Here is an 18,766-nt window from a genome sequence, read left to right on the forward strand (position 1 = left end):
GAACAGGAAAATTTGACCCAACAAAGCCAATGAATATCCAAAGACAGTACATAGGATTGAATTCTTATTGTTCTGTGTTCCTTCTTCCTGAATGACAAGGCTCCTGCTGACTTTGACAGATTTCCCTAAGGGCAGTCAGTAGCATCAGTAGGCTTTTGAATTGCAAAATGCTACATCACGCTCATCCTGAAAATTTGCTGTCCTCTTACTTGCAAACTGTTGACTGAATCTGAGCTCTTCAGGGACAGTAATTCTGCTCTGCTCCTTGACCTAATAGTGAATGTAGAGCAGGTCTTGGGAACAGTGTTGCACTGTAAAGCCTCTGTCCCATTGCCCAAAACTCCTCCCCCTCAAAAGCCTGGCTCCATCTTCTTTATTCTTCCCATCAAGCATTTTATCCACTTGGATAAGATTCTCCTCACCTTCTCTTCTCCAGAGGATTAACAGGCTTTCTCAGATTCTCCTTGTCCCAAAATGCCCCAGCTGCTTAACCATCTTCATAGCCTCTATGGAAGGAGTCTCTCCAGCACGTCTGTGTCTCTCTCCTGCTGAGGAGCCCAGCCCTGGACAGAGTACTCCTGATACAGCCTCATCAGGGCTGTGCAGTGGGGCAGAGGTCACCTCCCTTGGCCTTCTGGCAACGCTTTTGCTCACGCAAAGAGGTTGTTGGCTTTCTTTGCCATGAGGTAACATTGCAGCTCATGCTTGTCTTACCATCCACTGAGACCCCAAAGTCCTTCTCAGCAGAGCTGCTTTTCAGTCAGCTGTGTACCGGTGCCTGGCATTATTTCTTATTGCTCAATTGCCTTGATATTTTCCCTTGTTGAACTCCATCAGGTTCCTGTCAGCCCATTTCTCCAGTCTGTCAAGGTCAATCTGGACAGAAGCATGAACCTCTGGTGTATCAGCCACTTCTCCCAGTTTTGTAGCATCTGTGAACTTGCTGAGGGTGCACTCTCTCCCATCATCTGGTCCTTAATGAAGATGTTGAGTGGCACTTGGCTCTGTATCAATCCCTTGGACACACTGCTAGTGTCTGGGCTCCAGCAGGACTGCATGCTCCTGGTCTGGTCACAGGGCTCTGGGTCTGTCCACACTATCCATTTGTCCACATATACTTTGTCAGCTATGTCTATTTTAAGTTCAAGTGGTAAATACTGCAGTTTCCAGATGGAAGGTCCTATCTGGAGCTGGAGAGCCACTGGCTGTGCTTATTGCATGGGGGAGTTGATGCAATCAACCACAGGAGTGCTTTTGATTCTGTGATAAATAAGACAGTGAAGGCCCTTTCCAGCTTCCAACAGCACTTAATCCAAACAGAGCATGACCTCATCTACCTGCAAACCGCTGTCGTCACATTCTGCACTCTGCGTTTCCTCGAGGGATGGTTACATCTAGCTCCCTGCTAGACACACTTGGCCATGTTGCTTCTGCTCCACTTCTTAAGAGGTCAGGTCTTTAGGCAAGCATTAATAATTGCCAGTGGTGTCCAGAGATTTATAGGTTCGTTCTATATCCTGTAGGCTTCAATCCTTTGCACTTGTTCAGAAACCCCTGGGATGGTTAGATGAGCTGGTTTGTTTTTTGCATTGGGCTCTTTTTTCTCTCCCATCTAAATTTATTAACATGATTTTCAATTACTTTTAGAACCCTGATAGTAATTTATTTTTAATTATCTACACTGTGTAGCTGTAACTTGCTAAATAATCAGGTCAGTTTAAGGTCTCTCTCTGAAAACGAGTATTACAGTCTTGGAAAGGCTCTCAATCTAGTTCTATTATTGCTATTAATTCTAATTAAAATAATTCTTAGTACTTATCTAGCAGTTTTATGTCTGGAGTATTTTGTAAACATTTACTGATTCATTTTCATATAATTATTTCAAGATAGGCAGGAAATAACAGTAAAAAATCTGTAGCACAGAGCAAAAAGAAGAAAATCACTTATCTACAATAAAGGGAGTTCAGGAGTGTGTATTACCCATAGACTCATTTTCCTGGAAGTCTGCATAATTCCCTGCACATGCATGAGGACCCACTGTACAGCAACAGAAACCACGCATCCTTGGCAGCACATAAGCAAATGCACACCCTGTCTTCTCTCAGCAGGGAATAGAGAGCAGAGAAGTTCACATCATCAGGTTCAGTTTGAAAGGAGGAAATTTAACCAACCTCGCATCAGGATTTAGAGAGACAATAGGTCTCCCCATCTTGCTTCAGAGCGGTAAAAAGAATTGGATTCCTCAGCATATGGTTAAACACCAAGGGAAAAGGACTAAACAGACAAGATTGGATTGAAAGGAGGAGAATAGATCTGAAATTCAAATTAGGGAAGCAATGCTAAGTCCTTGGCCCTGTTACCAGATTTGACATTGACAGAGATTAGTCTTGGCACCATCAGTAATGAGAGTTGGGGTGCTTTTTAAGCTAAATTTGCTGCCAATATCTAAAAGATTTGCCATCCATGGATGAGCACATTGTGTTAGACGGCCAAGAGCTATTAATATAGTCACCACATAATGAGTGGGGAAAACCAAAGGAGCAGCTTGTGTAAGATTAAAGGCAGTTCCAAGTCAACACCATTTCTGCAGTGTTACAGTTCTGTGGATGAGCTACAGCTGAAGTCTGGAACTCCACTGCAAAACATCAGCGATGCAAAACCACTGATCAGCACATTTGCCAAAAGACACCCAGGAGGCACATGCAAATTATTGCCTCGGGAAAAAAAATAAAAAAAAGATTGATGACTTTGCTCCTCCTTGGGAAAGAATTATACCAGTATGGCAGTTACAGGCATGAGATGGATACACAGTCTGATCGCCAGCCAGCAGAAAAGATGACGAAGAAGCCATCGCCAAGTGCTTCTAAGAGCTGTGTCATTAGTGGGCCATGGGCTGAAAGCCTCCCAGGACTTTTGCTGCAAGTGGGAAAAGGTACCTTAAAGTGAATGTTGATGAAATGACTTCAAAGGGCCCAAACAGTCAAAGGAAGCACGAAGGAGCATGAAGGCAGAGAAACCATTCTTGTCTAGGACTGGCCAGTTTTCAAAGGTGTAATGACAGGAGACATTGCCATGTAAAGGATGGGCTGGGTATGTTCAAGAAAGGATGTTGTTTAGCGCAGTTTTTCCTGCTGTCATGAGACAGACGAGTACCGAAACAAGACAGAAGTATATGGCATGAATTACTGGTTGTGAGTGGGCAGAAAATACTGAAAAGGAGATACAGAAAACAGAAAGGAATGTTGGAAGCACAGTGCAGTCTCAACATATTGTCTCCACTCACACACCAAATAAGAAAGCCTTGTTTACTTTTACAGACTATTGGGACTATATTTAGACCTATAAATGAAAAGGAGCATTTTCAATTGGAAAACTTTAAAAACAACCTGATAGCTAAAGCCCTGAAGAGTCCAGTTCATTGCCTTCTACTCTGGTGGGCACTTGCAGTGAGACCCTGGCTTGAACATGGCGTAGGTTCCTACCCTGAGTCTTCAGAAAACCTAGAAATCTCATAAAATACCAGCTCAGTGCATTATTTTTCTGTTTTCCTTTCATGAGGAGCTGTGCATAGTAGTGAATTTCCTATCCCTAGCTGTGGATGCCCCAACACACTCAGTGCTAAAGGCCAGGTTGGATGGGGCATTGAGCAGCCTGGTCTATTGAAAGATGTCCCTGCACATGGCAGGGGTTTGGATCTAGATGGCCTTGAAGGTCTCTTCCAGCCTGAACCATTCTACCATTCTATGATATCTGCTTCACCCTGAATGAGTAGTTCAGGAGTCTGGCACTTGCAGGAAAGAAACTTAATTCATTTCTCGAGCAGAGCGTTATTATGGCAGAGGAGCAAAGTCACTGCAACCTTTAATAAGAATCTGTGGCAGTCAAAGCAAGGTAAACAATATAAGAGCTTAGCCTACATGAACTTCTGGGTTAGTGCCCATGGAAACAAAACTCTGCTGGAGCACAATGTATACTATTCAAAGCACTGAGTCATCTTTCACTCAAAATATCTCCATGTGGTGTGCAGTGTGGATGAAAACATCTCCATCCTTTCCCCAGTGCTCTGCTCTGTCTGATTTCCTTCAGTTTTGTAGTTAGGTCAGGAGCTGCACTGGCTTGCAATAGGCCCTGCTAAGGTCTTCTGTCCTAAGTCTTCATGGCTAGTAGTACACCATGACCCCAGGACAACATTGCCAACATTTCTTCTACATGGACGTAGCCAACACCCTTTCCACTTTTCATGTGTACTGGGCCAGCACTGGTTACCCAGACTCCTGCTCTCCTTCCAATTCAGTAGGTTCACTGACAGCCTCATAAAGGACATTGTTCGACAGTTTACAGAATGATTGAAAATTTAAGGTTAATACTTTGATCCCATAGGAAAACTTCAGCTTCACGTGCTTCACACAAACCAGTCTGTGCACAGGTGTCTTCAAAGCAAAGTACAGGTCGTGGTTCCTCAGCCTCCATGTGTGGCACACAGCCTGGGCTGGGGGCACTGGAGCAATGATTGTTCCATTTGATTGCTCAGGTTAACTTGTAACACTCAGAAAATGATCTTCAAATATCTGTTTTTAAGGGGTGATGGGTTTCAGGGTCATACCTTACAGACTGGGGCACATGCTGCAGGCTCTCCTATCAGGGGGACTGCTCTGGAGTGGGTCACAGGCCACTGTGTGTCTGCCGAAATCAGCTGCCCGTAGGACACGCGAAAACAATGATGGAGAAACTACAGCGTGACAAATCTCCACCATTATCCAATCAGTGAAAAACACAGTGCCCTTGCTCAGAAAAATTTAAGAAAGAAACTGTCAGTGGCCACCTTTTGGGGTTAAGGATCAGACTTGATGATCATGGAGGTAATTTCCAACCTTAATGATCTGTGAGAAGACAATTGATGCCACAAAGGGTGGTGACATCCATGAGGAATGTGGCTGTGGATGGTCAGTGCTGAGGCAGGGATACCCCAGAAGGACTGTGGTTGTGAGCAACCCATGCCATGCTGGGACAAGAACATCTAGAGGGACTGCAGACATAGGTGACAATGTGGTGGGGAAGAGGGGAAAGAGATGTTTCTGTATGGTTTAAAAATCTAGTATTTATCTTCTTTTCATTAATAACCAGAGAAGTTAGTGGATTTTTTTTGTTGATTGGCAAGAAATTACCTAAAGTATGATTCCCCAAAATAAGACTTTTCTGCCCATGGTAAATGCCCTTACTGCACCTCACTGCAGGGTTGTCATTGGTACCCAAAGTAAACAGAGATGATAATAGTAAGGATAATGGCAATACTAAAACAGATTCTGGATTCAGAATAATCAAGACAGAGTAAAGGACACACAGTAAGATAAACCCTATCTACTTTCCTTAAATTTCAATAAGCATTATATATATAAATATTTATCTCATACCATTTCAGATATATATATAGATACATTTTTACATTTATGTATGTATACCTGAACATGTGGGTGTCTTTGAAAATATTTATATATATATATAATAGTTTCTATTATAAGTTAGCATAGTTCATTATATATTAGCATTTGTATACATAAATTTTATATACAAATTTAAAACAGTGCACATAAAAATAATGTAATCCATATGTACTATGCATATATACCAGATACAATATAACATATCATAAAAAATCTAAAGATTAAGCCATAGACTTTATGGGTTAATATACTGCTGCTCAGCCATCCAGTCTGTATCTCTGACAGACAATAACTTTCTACATTAAAATTCAGATTATTTTGAACTTTAAGTCTGTATTAACAAAAATTAAGAAACTGCTGAAATTTGATGGAGGATTATTGTTTGTTTCTTTTTTAAAAAAAACAAGTTTTTTATTATATGTGTTTTTCAATATAAATACATGTGTCCTCCTGGGAGAAAAAAAAAATAGGTGCTTTAAAATTGTTTTTATGAACTTCAAGTTGAAAAAAAGTCTTTGCCTGTTTCCATCAGCAGGTTTTGCTCTTTGGCAGCCACCATTTCTGCTGATTTCTTGGCTTGGAAACCATGGGAGAGCTCATGGCCAGTCCTGTTCAGAACCTGTTGATGGTGCCTGCAGGTTCCTGGGGACTACAGGAGCCTTTGGGCAGGCCCCACACAGGAGACCAGCAATGGACCAGCAGTACAACGAACCCGTTGTGAGAGAAACATTTATACTTAAGAAAAACTGATGGAAGTGTCTGCTTGCAATACATATGAGGACATTTTGCTTTGCTCTGTAGCGCGGTGACATTTTTTTAATAATATTTCTGTTCCCTTTTCACGACCTAACGTAACATAATTCCTTAATCATGACAGTTTGACACCATATCCAAATTTATGGCTAAGTGTACCTTTCATTGAAGTCAACCCCCCCGCTGGCATGCCAGTGGCCATGAAAAGAAAATGTTCTCTTTCACTGCAGAAAAAATCAAAGGTGTCTGCAAAAGAATAAATTATCTACTTATCAAACTGCATTTTAAATCTGTGCTTTTAATGTGATGGGGTACTTTAAGTGATTTATTTTCCTTTTACTCTCTGTTGCTAATTGGTTGTTCAGGTACCAAAAAGAAAGAAAGGAAAATTAAGTAAAAGAAAGGAGAAGTGCTGATTGGAGAATAGATTTGATTTCTCCCAGCACGGTCATCTGTGGTTAGTTATCCACCTGCCCAAAGGCATGCAAAGACTATTCAAATACACATTGGCTGAGGGGAACCTTTCAGACCTGTTTATAAGCAATATGAGTACATCCACACTGCTGCCCATTTGGTGCTGGCTGAAATGTTATGACAGTCAGATAGACTTAAAAGGAATGGCTGGAGATAAAGCAGAGAGCTGTCATGTGTGTAGTAAAAACAGAGTCACATTCAAGCTATTACAGCAACATTGGTTGAGGGTTTGGTTTTCCTTTTAATGCTCATTTTTACTGAAATGTTACAGAGAAAAAAGCTGTGAAGAGATAGGGCAGCTCGATGTGACATCTCATTTTACTTCTGGATACCAAGAGAGATGAATGTATGTGGGCCCCCAGCATTCTCATTTCTATTGCCATTCCTCCAAAATTGAAATATCATGTACAACAACTTATTCTTTATGGCTTAATTTCCTTCTGCCCAAGCAGCCAATCAGAAACATAAATGGACAAAACCAGTTCCACAATAAAACTGTATGTGTATTATATCAGAGCCATATTATTCTGAATTTTTACTGGTTTTGCCCAAGGATCAATGGATAACTGAAGCACAACAGGAAATATTTTGTTTGCTTCTTAAGTAAAAACAGAACCACCCAACTGATAATAAAAATCAGTATGTGCTGTTCTGTGAATGCATTCTAGCATGGCAATTAAGTATTGAGTAAATAATAAACAACTCAAAGCAAACCTTTTACAGCCCAAATAACAGAATGAGTTACAAAATGGTCTTTTATAATAGGAAAAAGAGCTCCGTTATCACTGGAAGCAACATGAAATAACCAATGTTACAATTCAATTACTGATGCTTTCTCAGCAGTCCAGTGGAATATTGGGTATTGTTTGGAAGGAAGGAATTCCTTCATTTGAGAGTGTGGAAAGCAGCATTTTCAACACTCCTCAAATTCTGATACTGTACGAACCCAGGAAAACAGAAAATATTCTCTGCATCCATCAAAGGTGGTGGTGTTCGTCCTCTTTTTAATCAAAGGGCCTTGAGAGTGATTTCATTTCATAAAGGTATCCAGCAAATGAGTACTTTCCGTAATTAGAGTACAAAAGGCATTGATTGTCCAGCTGGCAGAGTAGCTGTCCTTTAATTAGTCCAACCTGCAAGGTGGATGGTGCTCAGTGACTCTGTTTGCTGCTGTGGGAAACATTGCTCGTGCTGAAGTCAAAGCTATTAATGACATCTGCTGAGCCAGGTTTCATCTCTCAAGGACAGGATACTATTTTCCAAAAATCCACCAACCTTTCAGGCTGCCTTGGGACCAGATCTCACTTTCAGTGAACCCTCAGCCTCACAAGCCAGAGATCCCAGCTCATGTGGACATAACCCTTTGGGTTTCCAGAGCTTGTACCTCCCTATGAAGCCTTTCCTTGGGAAGATGCCTGCAGCATCTTAGGTTTGCAGTTTGGCTATAGCATATTAGGAGCAGACAGGGTCACACGGCACAGGTTGTCTCTTAGGCACTTTGTTTTCTGTTCTTATTGAGTACTTTGCTTGGGTAGCCAATTTTTCATGGCATATTTTCCAGAATGTTAGTAGAGTTTTGTTTGACGAGGAATGGCTTCCCTGGGTTGTGCTGTGTATCACTAATCAATAAGACAGACACAGAGACATAATGTGGAAATGAATTGATGCCTGTGAGGAGAGAAGAATGTGCCTAATTATTGCTAGACCACCTGCCACCACAGCCGGATTTGAACATCCCCACTGTTTGCTGCTAAGTTTAGCAGCTGATTGCTAGGTGAGAAGGCTTTCTGCCAGCAATGCAAATGCCCAGCACAAAAGGGTGCCTTCTCCATGGCATATCACATGCCTTGAGCTTTTGTAGATAAAATGGCCTCAAACTATCAGCCCAGGTTCTGCTGGCAGGATAGGAGGTGTACAGCTCACCCCATTTGACTGGCTTTTGGGAAGGAGTTTTGAAGGCAGTTTGAGACTGAGCTGGAGACATGACTGTGACCTGCAGTGCCAGCACTGACATTGTTACACAGACATACCCACAGTTCACTCTGTCACAGGAAACTGTTTTTGAATGTGTTTACCTCTATAGGTTGTGAGATGCTTGACAAAGACTGCCACAATTATCACCTTTTCCAGACAGGAAGACTGAGGCAGGGGCATAGTAGCAGCTATTTTTTTTCATCAGTGGTAGAGGGTGAAAGGGGACCCAGGTCATTTGCAAAATCCCTCCTCCACGCACTTTTCTCTAGTATCTGTGCATGGTCTCTTCTTCAATTGTTCTGGGAAGTCATCTGGTCTAAGAGAAAAGAAATGACAGATCTCACCTGAATAATTTTCAAAGCTAGTTACATTGTTTACACCGTCTCTAGAGCTACGAGGCTCAGTGATCATTGTGGTTACCCCAGCTATATTGCACTTCAGCTTTTGGCTGGTTTGTCCTAGGATGTAAGTGGTTCTCTTGCCTGTAGCAACTGTATTTGTAATGCTTTGATATATTGCATTTTCTAGGGTCCTCGTGGTCTTTGGAAAAATTGCCCATTCCTTCTCTGCTCGCTGAAAAATGAGGCTTTTAGTTCTTCTCCCAGGATCAACATGTGTCTGGGATTCCCTGAACACATTGAATAAATCACACTGATTTCTCTAGTGTTTTTGAGCACCTGTCTTTCTAATATGATTGCTATTCTGATGCATGGGAAAATCTGCCAGCTCAACATTAGTCTCACGGTTGTTGTTTGTTTTTTTCCTTTTAAATCAGACTGGCTACATGTCAATCTGGAGAGTACGCTGTTTGCCTGCCACTGTGAAATATTTCATTTGCTATCCTCATCTGCTTCTCCTCCTTCCTCCATTACCAAATGGGCACACAGAGAAATAGGCAAGAAGACCTTCACCTTACTAAAGTGGAAATACGTAGGACTGTATGGGAAAAGAGCATAATATTTCATGTTTTGAATACCTTATATTTTGGATTTCCTACTTAAAACCCTTTGAAGTTCATTTTAATTGGATTAGACGTGGATATTAATTATCAGCAGTTAGAGACAGCTTTACCTCCTCCGAGCCTTGCTCAGATGTTAATGAATTAGGGACAGTTTGTATCTAATTTGGATTAGGTGACTAAACAACTCGAGAAAAGGCATTTCTATATATAGTGTCTCATTTTGTCACTGCTGGGGGAAGCACCTGCTGGGGGATGGCTGAGGTTTAAGGATTTTTGTGCAGTGAGGATGCTCACTTTTGCAGCATGGAGTCATTAGGGTTTGATCCGAGTGGGTTTTCTTGCCACGGTGCTGGAAACAGTTGTTCTCTGTCTCTCTCCCTTAACACACAGGCAGCTGCACCAAGTCACACAGAGAAACAGCCAAAGAGCACAGACAGCATGTACCAGGGTAGATGGGCACATTAAAGTGGTAAATACATTCAGCCATAATCAATGGTTCACTGCTGGTGGGTTAAACAACCCACCCCTTGCTGAAGGATTTTATTTGACAGCAAGGTTATAGTGAAACACAGAAATCCAATATCCCTTCTATAAAATACAGATGGAGAAAAAAAATTATGTGGACTAAAATTATGACTTCATATCACATTTAGTCTGTCCTTTGCTCGGATTGGTAGGCTGTGTTTCAAAGCTTTATAATTGATATTGCTCATAACACTAGGGGAAAAGAGAAGGAGGGTAGGCTATAAACTAAGAGATGGGAGCTGTAAGACAAGCATATTGTAAAGCAACAATAGGGAACAAGAAGGTTCAGGGATCACTAGATGGCAGTCCGCTCTCCAGCAAGGATAATCGAGAAAGGGAGACATGAGCTTGTGGGGACACAAAAGCAGCACGGAGGAAAGCAGCTGTAATGCCATGAAATTCTAGAAACTGTGTCAAATTTGCTTCTGTGCACCAGGAATTGCAGGGCAGGCAATGCCCACTCTCAAAAGTGATCTCATTGTGTGGATAGATTTACTGACATGGGGAGAGCAGGTGGGATTGATCTGCGCTCACCCAAAGCAAGGAAGAGAAATGAATTCAATTTAAAAGAAAAAAAGCTTAGAAAGAAAATTACGTTTCCAAGTCTTTCAGTCTTGTATTGGGATGTTAAAATGTTGGAGTTCAAACCGGACACCTAATTAATTTTTAGATACAGATTGCACACATTAATGTTACTTAGTTGCACAGTACCAGCGCAGGAATGCCATATCTTTTAACAAGACTGAAAACAGTGGAATATCTGACAGTCTTCAGAGCTTATTAATGTTGTTTATCATTCCTATTGTACTGTTCGTGGTGAATATGTCAGTGCTAACTTCAGCAGAAAAGGAGAGGTATCCCCAGTCCTTAAGCCAATAGTCAGGAATGCGTTAAAATAACCTGAATTTGGGATCACTTCAGCATCTCCATTCCATGGTTGTGTTACAGAAAGGTGGGGATTTGGAAGCTAAGCATCATATATCAAACAATAGCTATGGTTTAATTCACTTGCCCTTTTCCAATTCATATGAGACTTTTCCACATTAGCACTCATTCAGAAACATGGCAAAAAAGGCTCAAATCTCTGTACAGGTTACTGGGAAAATTACTGATTTTAAGGATTGATTATGTGAGTTCCTATATATCAACAAAGACCACAGAATTACATCGAATAACATGCTCTCACATCAGTATTGCACATTTTTTGTTGAACTAGGGGCTACAATTTTTAACCTGTGGTGTCATAATTTCAGGCAGATCGTCACAATAAGAACAGGAAATAGTCAATATTACACCTGTAATTTTATTTTTTTTTTTTAACTGTTAACTCAAACTTGTCTTCCTCATGGGAAAAGAAATGCATATTTTTAGAAAGTCATCTTGATTTGCTTAATGATTTGGAATGATGGAGAAGAAACTGATTTGTCTGTTCATTTGCTTCTTCAGGATTACTCCAATAGGCATCACTCTGAGACAGTGATTTAGAGGCACACCGGCTAAAATCTTGGAGGAAGAGTACACAGAGAAACCACTTCCCTGAGAACATGTGTCCCCTTGGAGGTCTTATCTTGGAAATAGGGTAAAATGTCTTGACTTGCAAAATTTGGCACCTTTGTCATTTTTCCAGATGGATATCCCTTTCCTGGCCCTGAAGTTAGCCTCCAGTGTGCTTTTATGCCATACACTTAACATTCAGTCCTTGGTTCCTTTCTACTCTTAACTGGATGTCTCTTCTGTACTTTCTCCTTGCAATACAGCTCATTGAGCTAATCTGAGGAAGTCTCCAAGCTTCTCAACAAACACCAAAGATGGCACACCTTCAGTCTGTCATGCTGAAATGAATTTTCCAGGTTTCATATCAATTGTGTTTTTCCTCTGAACCCTTTTTTTTACATCACTTTTTTCAAAAACAGTGACAACGAGATTAGACCACAGAGCCACAACATTTTTTCCCAGTGCTAGAGAAAAGGGAAGCTTCCTACACCTATATGTAAGAAATATATCAGTGTCCCCACAAACAAACAAGTCCACAGGAGCTAGGAGCAACTGCTAAGAGATAAAGATTAGTTGTTTATCTAGTCCATTTGGTCCATGTTCTTTATTCCTAGAGGGATGACTTTACATTTGGCCTCAATAAACAATCTGAGAACTTTCAGCACACACACAAAAAACGCTGATTCAATAAACTCAGAGGGACATGTTGTGGACACACATATTGCACACGATGAAACTTACACCTGAGACTTGTCTGACATCTTGACTGTGTTCCCAGGCATTCTGCCTTAAGAGTTCTCATACTCTCATAAGGAGTCTTCTGTGTATTGTAGGTAGACAAACCTTTTATAGTCTCCTAGATACAGGAAACCCATACATCATTATAAGAAGAAAAAAATAGTTCCCAATGTTTCTGAAATAAAATACTTTAAAAAGGGGAAAAGGAAGGAAATGCTTTGGCTCATTTGGACTCTGCATGAATGCTTCCTTCAAAGTCTTGAGATTTTCAATGGAATTGAAATTTTCTGTGGATCTACATCAGTATTTGAATTCAGATCAACAGCATACATTTGAAGCAAATTTTATTGATGTGCCAATCACCCCACTTGGGCTCTTATTTCAGAATAGTCTTGGATCATGTTCTTTATCCACAAAGCTAAAGCACTGGAAGGACTCCTGTGGTGCTCCAGTCACTAATGGGCCTTAAATCTGCATAGTCAAACCACTGAAAATAAGGATAGTATGGGTCTGGGTTCATCAGCAACAACAGTTTTGCTCTACAAATCTAATCCTGTTGAACAAACCGCTTTAGAAAATGACATAGCTGGTGTACTCCAGCCAACCTAACAAAAGCACATGTTGAAATGTACACAATTTCTCAAGCAATGTCCTTGCTAGCCTTCATTATAATTATTTACTATATAAACTTTTTTCCATCAATTCTGTTACCAGCCCCAGGCAGGATTTTTAGTTTTCACAAAGGCAAGTTCCCTGCAGTTTGCTCTGACCTTTACAGATATCAATTTAGAGTCATCAGCTTGGGCTCTCTAAGAACAAAGCAGAGGACCTGACAGAACTTGAAGAATGACTCCTTGATGTTGCTCACTGATTTCCAACACAGTTTCATCATACTCCATTGACCCACAACCCACAGAGGAATATGAAGATAAAATCATTTGCAAGGGATCCAAATCAACCTGCTTTCATTAACTAGCAGTGGGTGTCTAATGCTGAGCTATTCCCAGGAGGCTCCTTCTGTAGCCAATGAAGAGAGATGGGCCTCCAAAAATCATTTTAAATGACATACATTAAAAACTTGTCTTAGGATAGGATTTGTCCCCCAGCAGAGATACCTTTTTTACTACACAAAAAAGATTCAAAGCTAACAACATTGGATTTATGTATTTTGGTTTTAGATGCAGATGAATCCTATCTGTGAACTGCTTAGAAAGAGATGGAAAGTGAAGATTTTTAAGAAGTAAAAAAAATTGGAATTTACATTTTGCACTGAAGCCATTATAGTCTCAGTATAACAAAATAAAAATGCCCACAATTACGGAAATTTCCTCAAGGGACAGGACAGAGACAGAGTTTGCTGTTACATGGAAGAATTTAACTGAGATAAAAGTATTGTCTAAAGTCAGAATAATATAAATACAATAAGCAATTATCAGTTAAGAGCTCCACTCTCCAGGCTTTTTGTAGAAAAAATGTATCTAGCTCTGATGCTCAGCATCATTGTCATAAGCTAAGTTTCACCTTGCCGGAGTCATGCAATATCAGTGAATTCTTTTACCTTTTTCCCTTTCATGGTGAGGACAAGGCATTTGTCATTAGTTTTCATGGTGGTATATCATCTGTTTCACACCTTACAGTTCTTACTTTTGCCTGCACTGCTGCCTTACTTTGCAATAGTAAAGTACCTCTACCCCCTTCCTTTTATTCATTTATTTCCATTATGGAGTAAAGAAACGAGGATAATTCATGTCAGCAGACTAGGATTTGTGGATGTCAGCACAAATCATTAGAATTTGTGATGCTTGCTCCCTATTATTCTGCAATACAGTTGGTGTATGAATTGACACACGGCTGAAATTAGATGAGAACATTTAAGTTTTCTCCACAGAGAAACATCCCTCTGCTTTATCGTCCCAGCTGAGTGAAATGCTTTCCATACTGTACCGAGGTATCAGTCCTTTACAACCAATATAGATTCTAGGTCTCTCTCTTCCACCTATTTCCTTCTTCCTTGATTTTTTTTACTTTTGTCCTCCTGTAAGTCATACAGAAATCAGTAGAGTCTTTAAAGCTGCCTATAGCATTTTAAAACCCTATCATTTCACTTGGCAAACAACTGTGGTTTTGCTGGTTGGTGCTATGGATCACTACAACAAGATGGTAAAAGGTCTTGTGAAAGAAAGTATATAGGCTTTTTGACCAACTTCTTTTCAGTGCAATTGTTTTTACAAGACTTCTTCCAAACATGGGCCTCAGAAAGAAGTTTTATCTCCCAGACATATGGAAGAAAGGCTTGTAATAGCTCTGAGCTGTGCATCACACCTAAATCCTGCTCATACATCTTGCTATTAAAGGCTTGACTGGCACTTAATTTCCATCTCTATCTAGCTGTTCCCCTTGGCTCTTTTCTCTTTCCTTTATTTCTTATGACTTTCAGTCTTTTGTTTCCTTTCAGAACTTCCTTCCTAAATTCAATATATTTCTTCCTGATCTACTTCTCATGATATTATCAGGTTAGAAGTGCATTTCTTTCTTATAAGCATTTTATTTAGACCATAGAATATAAAAATCTTATTTCATTATTTCAGGTGTTTTTACATTCTGATTACTGTAATTGAGCAAATGAGTTTTTATGTATGGTTAAGAGTTTTTAAAAATTATTTTTCATACCACATCTGGTATTGTTCCAAGCTGGCATTTTACTTCAAGAAAACTATGGTTTTGAGACAGGTTTCTTTGGCCATGCATCCAGTGACTCCCCTCCACAGTTTTATGACAGAATTGCTCCTTGGGCCAGCTTAGGTGAAGCATTCTGTATTCTGCTGCATTCTGCATTTTTTGCGTAGCCCTACAATAAAGAAAACTCACCCCTTTTATTTTGCTGATGATCAAGCTAGGAATGAATACTAATGGATAATCCATGCCCAAAGAGTGAGTCAACATTTTTTTTTTTGTTGTAGAGGTTGATTGATTTTGGTTGGGTTTTTTTTTTAAAGAGCAGGGAGGAACATATGGTGCTCCCTGACTCTCTCGGTTCCCAGACACATGGATGCCTTCCAGCCACCCCAGTGGCAAAGTGGGTTGGGAACAGACTTAGTGCCAATGCCATGGGCACCCTTGAATGCACAGGCTCCCCTCTGCTATGGGGAGAGCCCTGTGGGGTACCCAGGTCAGCCCTTCCAACAAAAAGCTGTCTTGAGATGCCCCCCAGAAGATTGCAGAGCAGTGTCCAAAAGATTAGATGTGTGGCATATTTGTCTCTGTCATCTTTTGTAGATTTTTGTCCCTAAGCTGAAAGGTTTTGGCAAGCTATGTGCTCAGTGTTAAATTCTGAGTAACCAATAATGAACTATTTGCTGTCAGCAAAGATTAATTTATAAGTGTAATAATAGTTATATGCTTACTATTAAATATTTCTAAATGGAACGTGCACATATGGAACAAAGTCAGTTTTATGACATCTCTTAACTCTGGTCCAGTTTCATTAACTTTTATTTTCGTCACCTGTTTCCACTGTTATTACTGTCAGCCTCGGGGCAGGCATTTTTGAGACATTCATTTTAATTACAGCACAACAAGAATGAAGCCCCCTGTGATACTTATCAGCAGAATTCTCAAGAAATTTTTAATATATTGAAAATAAATCGTGTTTATAGCACAATGCTTTCCCAGCTGTAGAAGACTTTAACTGTTAATATATCATGCATTTACCACCTTTTTAACATTTAGACAGAGGCTGGAATTTATACCCTTTGATGACTCACCAGTCCCCACTGCTCAGATGTAATCCTCATTCAATAAGGAGTGGAAGTCCTGAGTGAACACAACTTATGCTGCAGTGCTGACTGGGGTGGCAGAGCTCAGCAAAGCAGGTTAATAAATTCCAGCATGATCTATTCCTAGCAACAGACATGGTCACTCCAGAACCAGCTGTATCTGATCAATACATACACAAGGCCAGATAATAGAGAAAGTGACACCACTGGGCGCCCAGTGCAGATGCTCATTGCAAAAGTTTATGGTAGGAGAAATGCAGCCTTTGTTGAATGAATGATTAACCATTTACTAGGAGCTTGGGGAAATGGAACAAATTATTTGTAGAACCTGCATGAGTAGGCTTTGGCACAGAGGGCCACCTCTGACTGTACTTTATTAAAGTAAGAAAACACTTCATAGATCCATTAGCAAGGAAGTGTTCACAGAATGGACTAACTCCTCACTGCTGGGAGCTATTAGCACACAATACTACTGGCCTTTTCCTCTGACATGTGGAAGGGTTGAACATAATAGCCAAATCCTTGGCCTCTCAGCTCTGTGGTAGACATCTTTTTGCAATTAAACACAGGGGCTGATTCTGCCACTGTCTGTGGGCTTTGCCTGTAACTGAGATCAGGCTGTGGCTTGGCATATCACTGACACTCGTGGGCATCACCTGTATCTCCTTTACTGTTTTGCATGATCCCACTGCTTTGGCAGCCACAGTGTGTGCACAGCTGATGTCTCTAGGAGGTGAGGGCAGGTGTGGTAGCAATAGGTTTTAACTTGCTGAAAGGATTCCCAGGATTAAGTCTGTTGCCAATCTGGCATAGGGGGTGTCTGAAAATCCCCCTAACGTGCCTGGAGGCAGCTGTGTGACTCCCTGCATGCATTAAACTCAGCTGATCAGAGTTACTTGCACTGAGATATGTAACTGGTGCAGCTTAAAGGACCAAATTTCAGCAAGGTTATACCAATTTATCCCTCTTTATGATCTGACCATACATATTTATTTAAAATGCTGTCAGATTCAAGGTATCTTATATGCCTGTGTTGCTTAAATTGCCTTTAGGATGAAATAGTGTATCAAGTGATCGAAACTTCAGTTCTGGTATTTACATGAGGGGTTGTCCCCTTCAAATGGATGCCTGGCAAACAGCAGCTGAGTGAAGTAAGGTGGCTCAGGGATGAAAAAGATTTTTAGCAACCATAAAATCGTGACACATCAACACATTGTCTTCTCAAGGCCTGACCCTGCCTAAGTGTCTTCAGGTTGGGATGTGAATGAAAGGCTATCAATGGCAGAGCTGTAGAAAGAGAAGAAAGGGGAAGATGCCAGTTAGCCATAGTCAGAACTTCCTCCTCTCAACCCCAGTCCAGGGCTGCTCAGTGGTGCCAACTCAAGTACAAACGTAGGATCACAGAATTCATTTAATGCATATACATATATATATATATACATGAGCAGGTGTCACTGCTCATACACTGTATTCCATTTTCCATTCCCCTGCCCACAGCCTTGTCTGTTTAAATGCAGCCTTGTTGAGTCCAGGGCTCTCAGCAAACAGCCATGCACTGTACTGTGTGCTCACACAATAGATTTTGAATCTCAGATGGCCCTTAAGCTTAAACTGCCACAAATATCAACATAAAACTTCAGCTAATATATATCAATTAGTGCCAAGGCCTCAGTTTTTAACTCTGAATCCTTTACTTGCCTGAAAGTCCAATTTGTGATAAGAGACAGATTGAAGTGTGGAGTGCTGTAACTGCCTGGAAAACCCTTGTGTTTATTTGTGAAAGCAATTTTTTTAGAAAGGCTCCAGGACTACACACATAGTTGCAACTATGGGAATATGCTGCAAGTAACTTAGCTGTTCTAGTTGGGATTCACATAATCCAAAAAAATAGGAACATATTCTGTGGTGATAATTTGTATTCTCTCCATAGAAAGCAAAGACAGACAGACATTCTCAGAGGCTGATTCATCTTAAGTGTTAAAGATCCCCTAACAGATGGCTCCACAGATCTGCTCTCCAGACAGTTCAGAAAACTGAATCTTCCCCTCAGTAAAAACACTCCTTGGAAAAGAAAATAAACTTCTCTTTCAGGAACAATTTGTGTTCACTTCTCCTCTCCACATGCAAGCTACAAACACAAATGAGGTCTACCTGTATCCCCTCCATATCTGTATTCCATAATCCTCTGCACTTTATTCTGTCTCACACCATTAAAAGACTGCTGTAAAGATTATTGCTACCTGTGTTAGAATTGAAATAAAACCAGTAAGAGAGACATCCTCTGTGAATCATAGATTTTGAAAAATGTTAACACAGTAGCATTTGTTGGCAACACTTGTTCATTAGCCCACAGATCCACTCTCAAGTCTTAAAAGTTGTCCTTCCTGAAGGTCCATTTTGTGATAACCTGCAGGAGACTCAAGTGCTGGCCATCCTACTTGAAGTCAAAAGGAGCTGAAATTTGTGAGAGAGTAGTCACATTGAATCGGTATATTAAATTATTTTACCTTTATGACTGTGTTTTTTTATCAGTTTAACCTGTTTTGGTTAAAATATTTTCTATTGCCTTCTGCTGGAGACAATTATCAGTTTGCAAAGAGCAAGCAATGCATTTTCCCAGATTAAAGATA

The 18,766-nt window shown here is 40.5% G+C and overlaps 1 long non-coding RNA gene across 1 annotated transcript in view; it reads right to left on the reverse strand.

The window, feature by feature from the left end:
- LOC107213392 overlaps positions 1-17,401 on the reverse strand; it is a 42,520-nt gene extending 25,119 nt beyond the window's left edge. The window contains exon 1 of the long non-coding RNA XR_004497555.1: positions 16,125-17,401. This is a non-coding gene — a long non-coding RNA (uncharacterized LOC107213392). The remainder of the gene's footprint in view (positions 1-16,124) is intronic.
- Positions 17,402-18,766: the final 1,365 nt, after the last annotated feature.

Source organism: Parus major, chromosome 1 (genome assembly GCF_001522545.3).
Source record: "Parus major isolate Abel chromosome 1, Parus_major1.1, whole genome shotgun sequence".
Lineage (NCBI taxonomy): Eukaryota > Metazoa > Chordata > Aves > Passeriformes > Paridae > Parus > Parus major.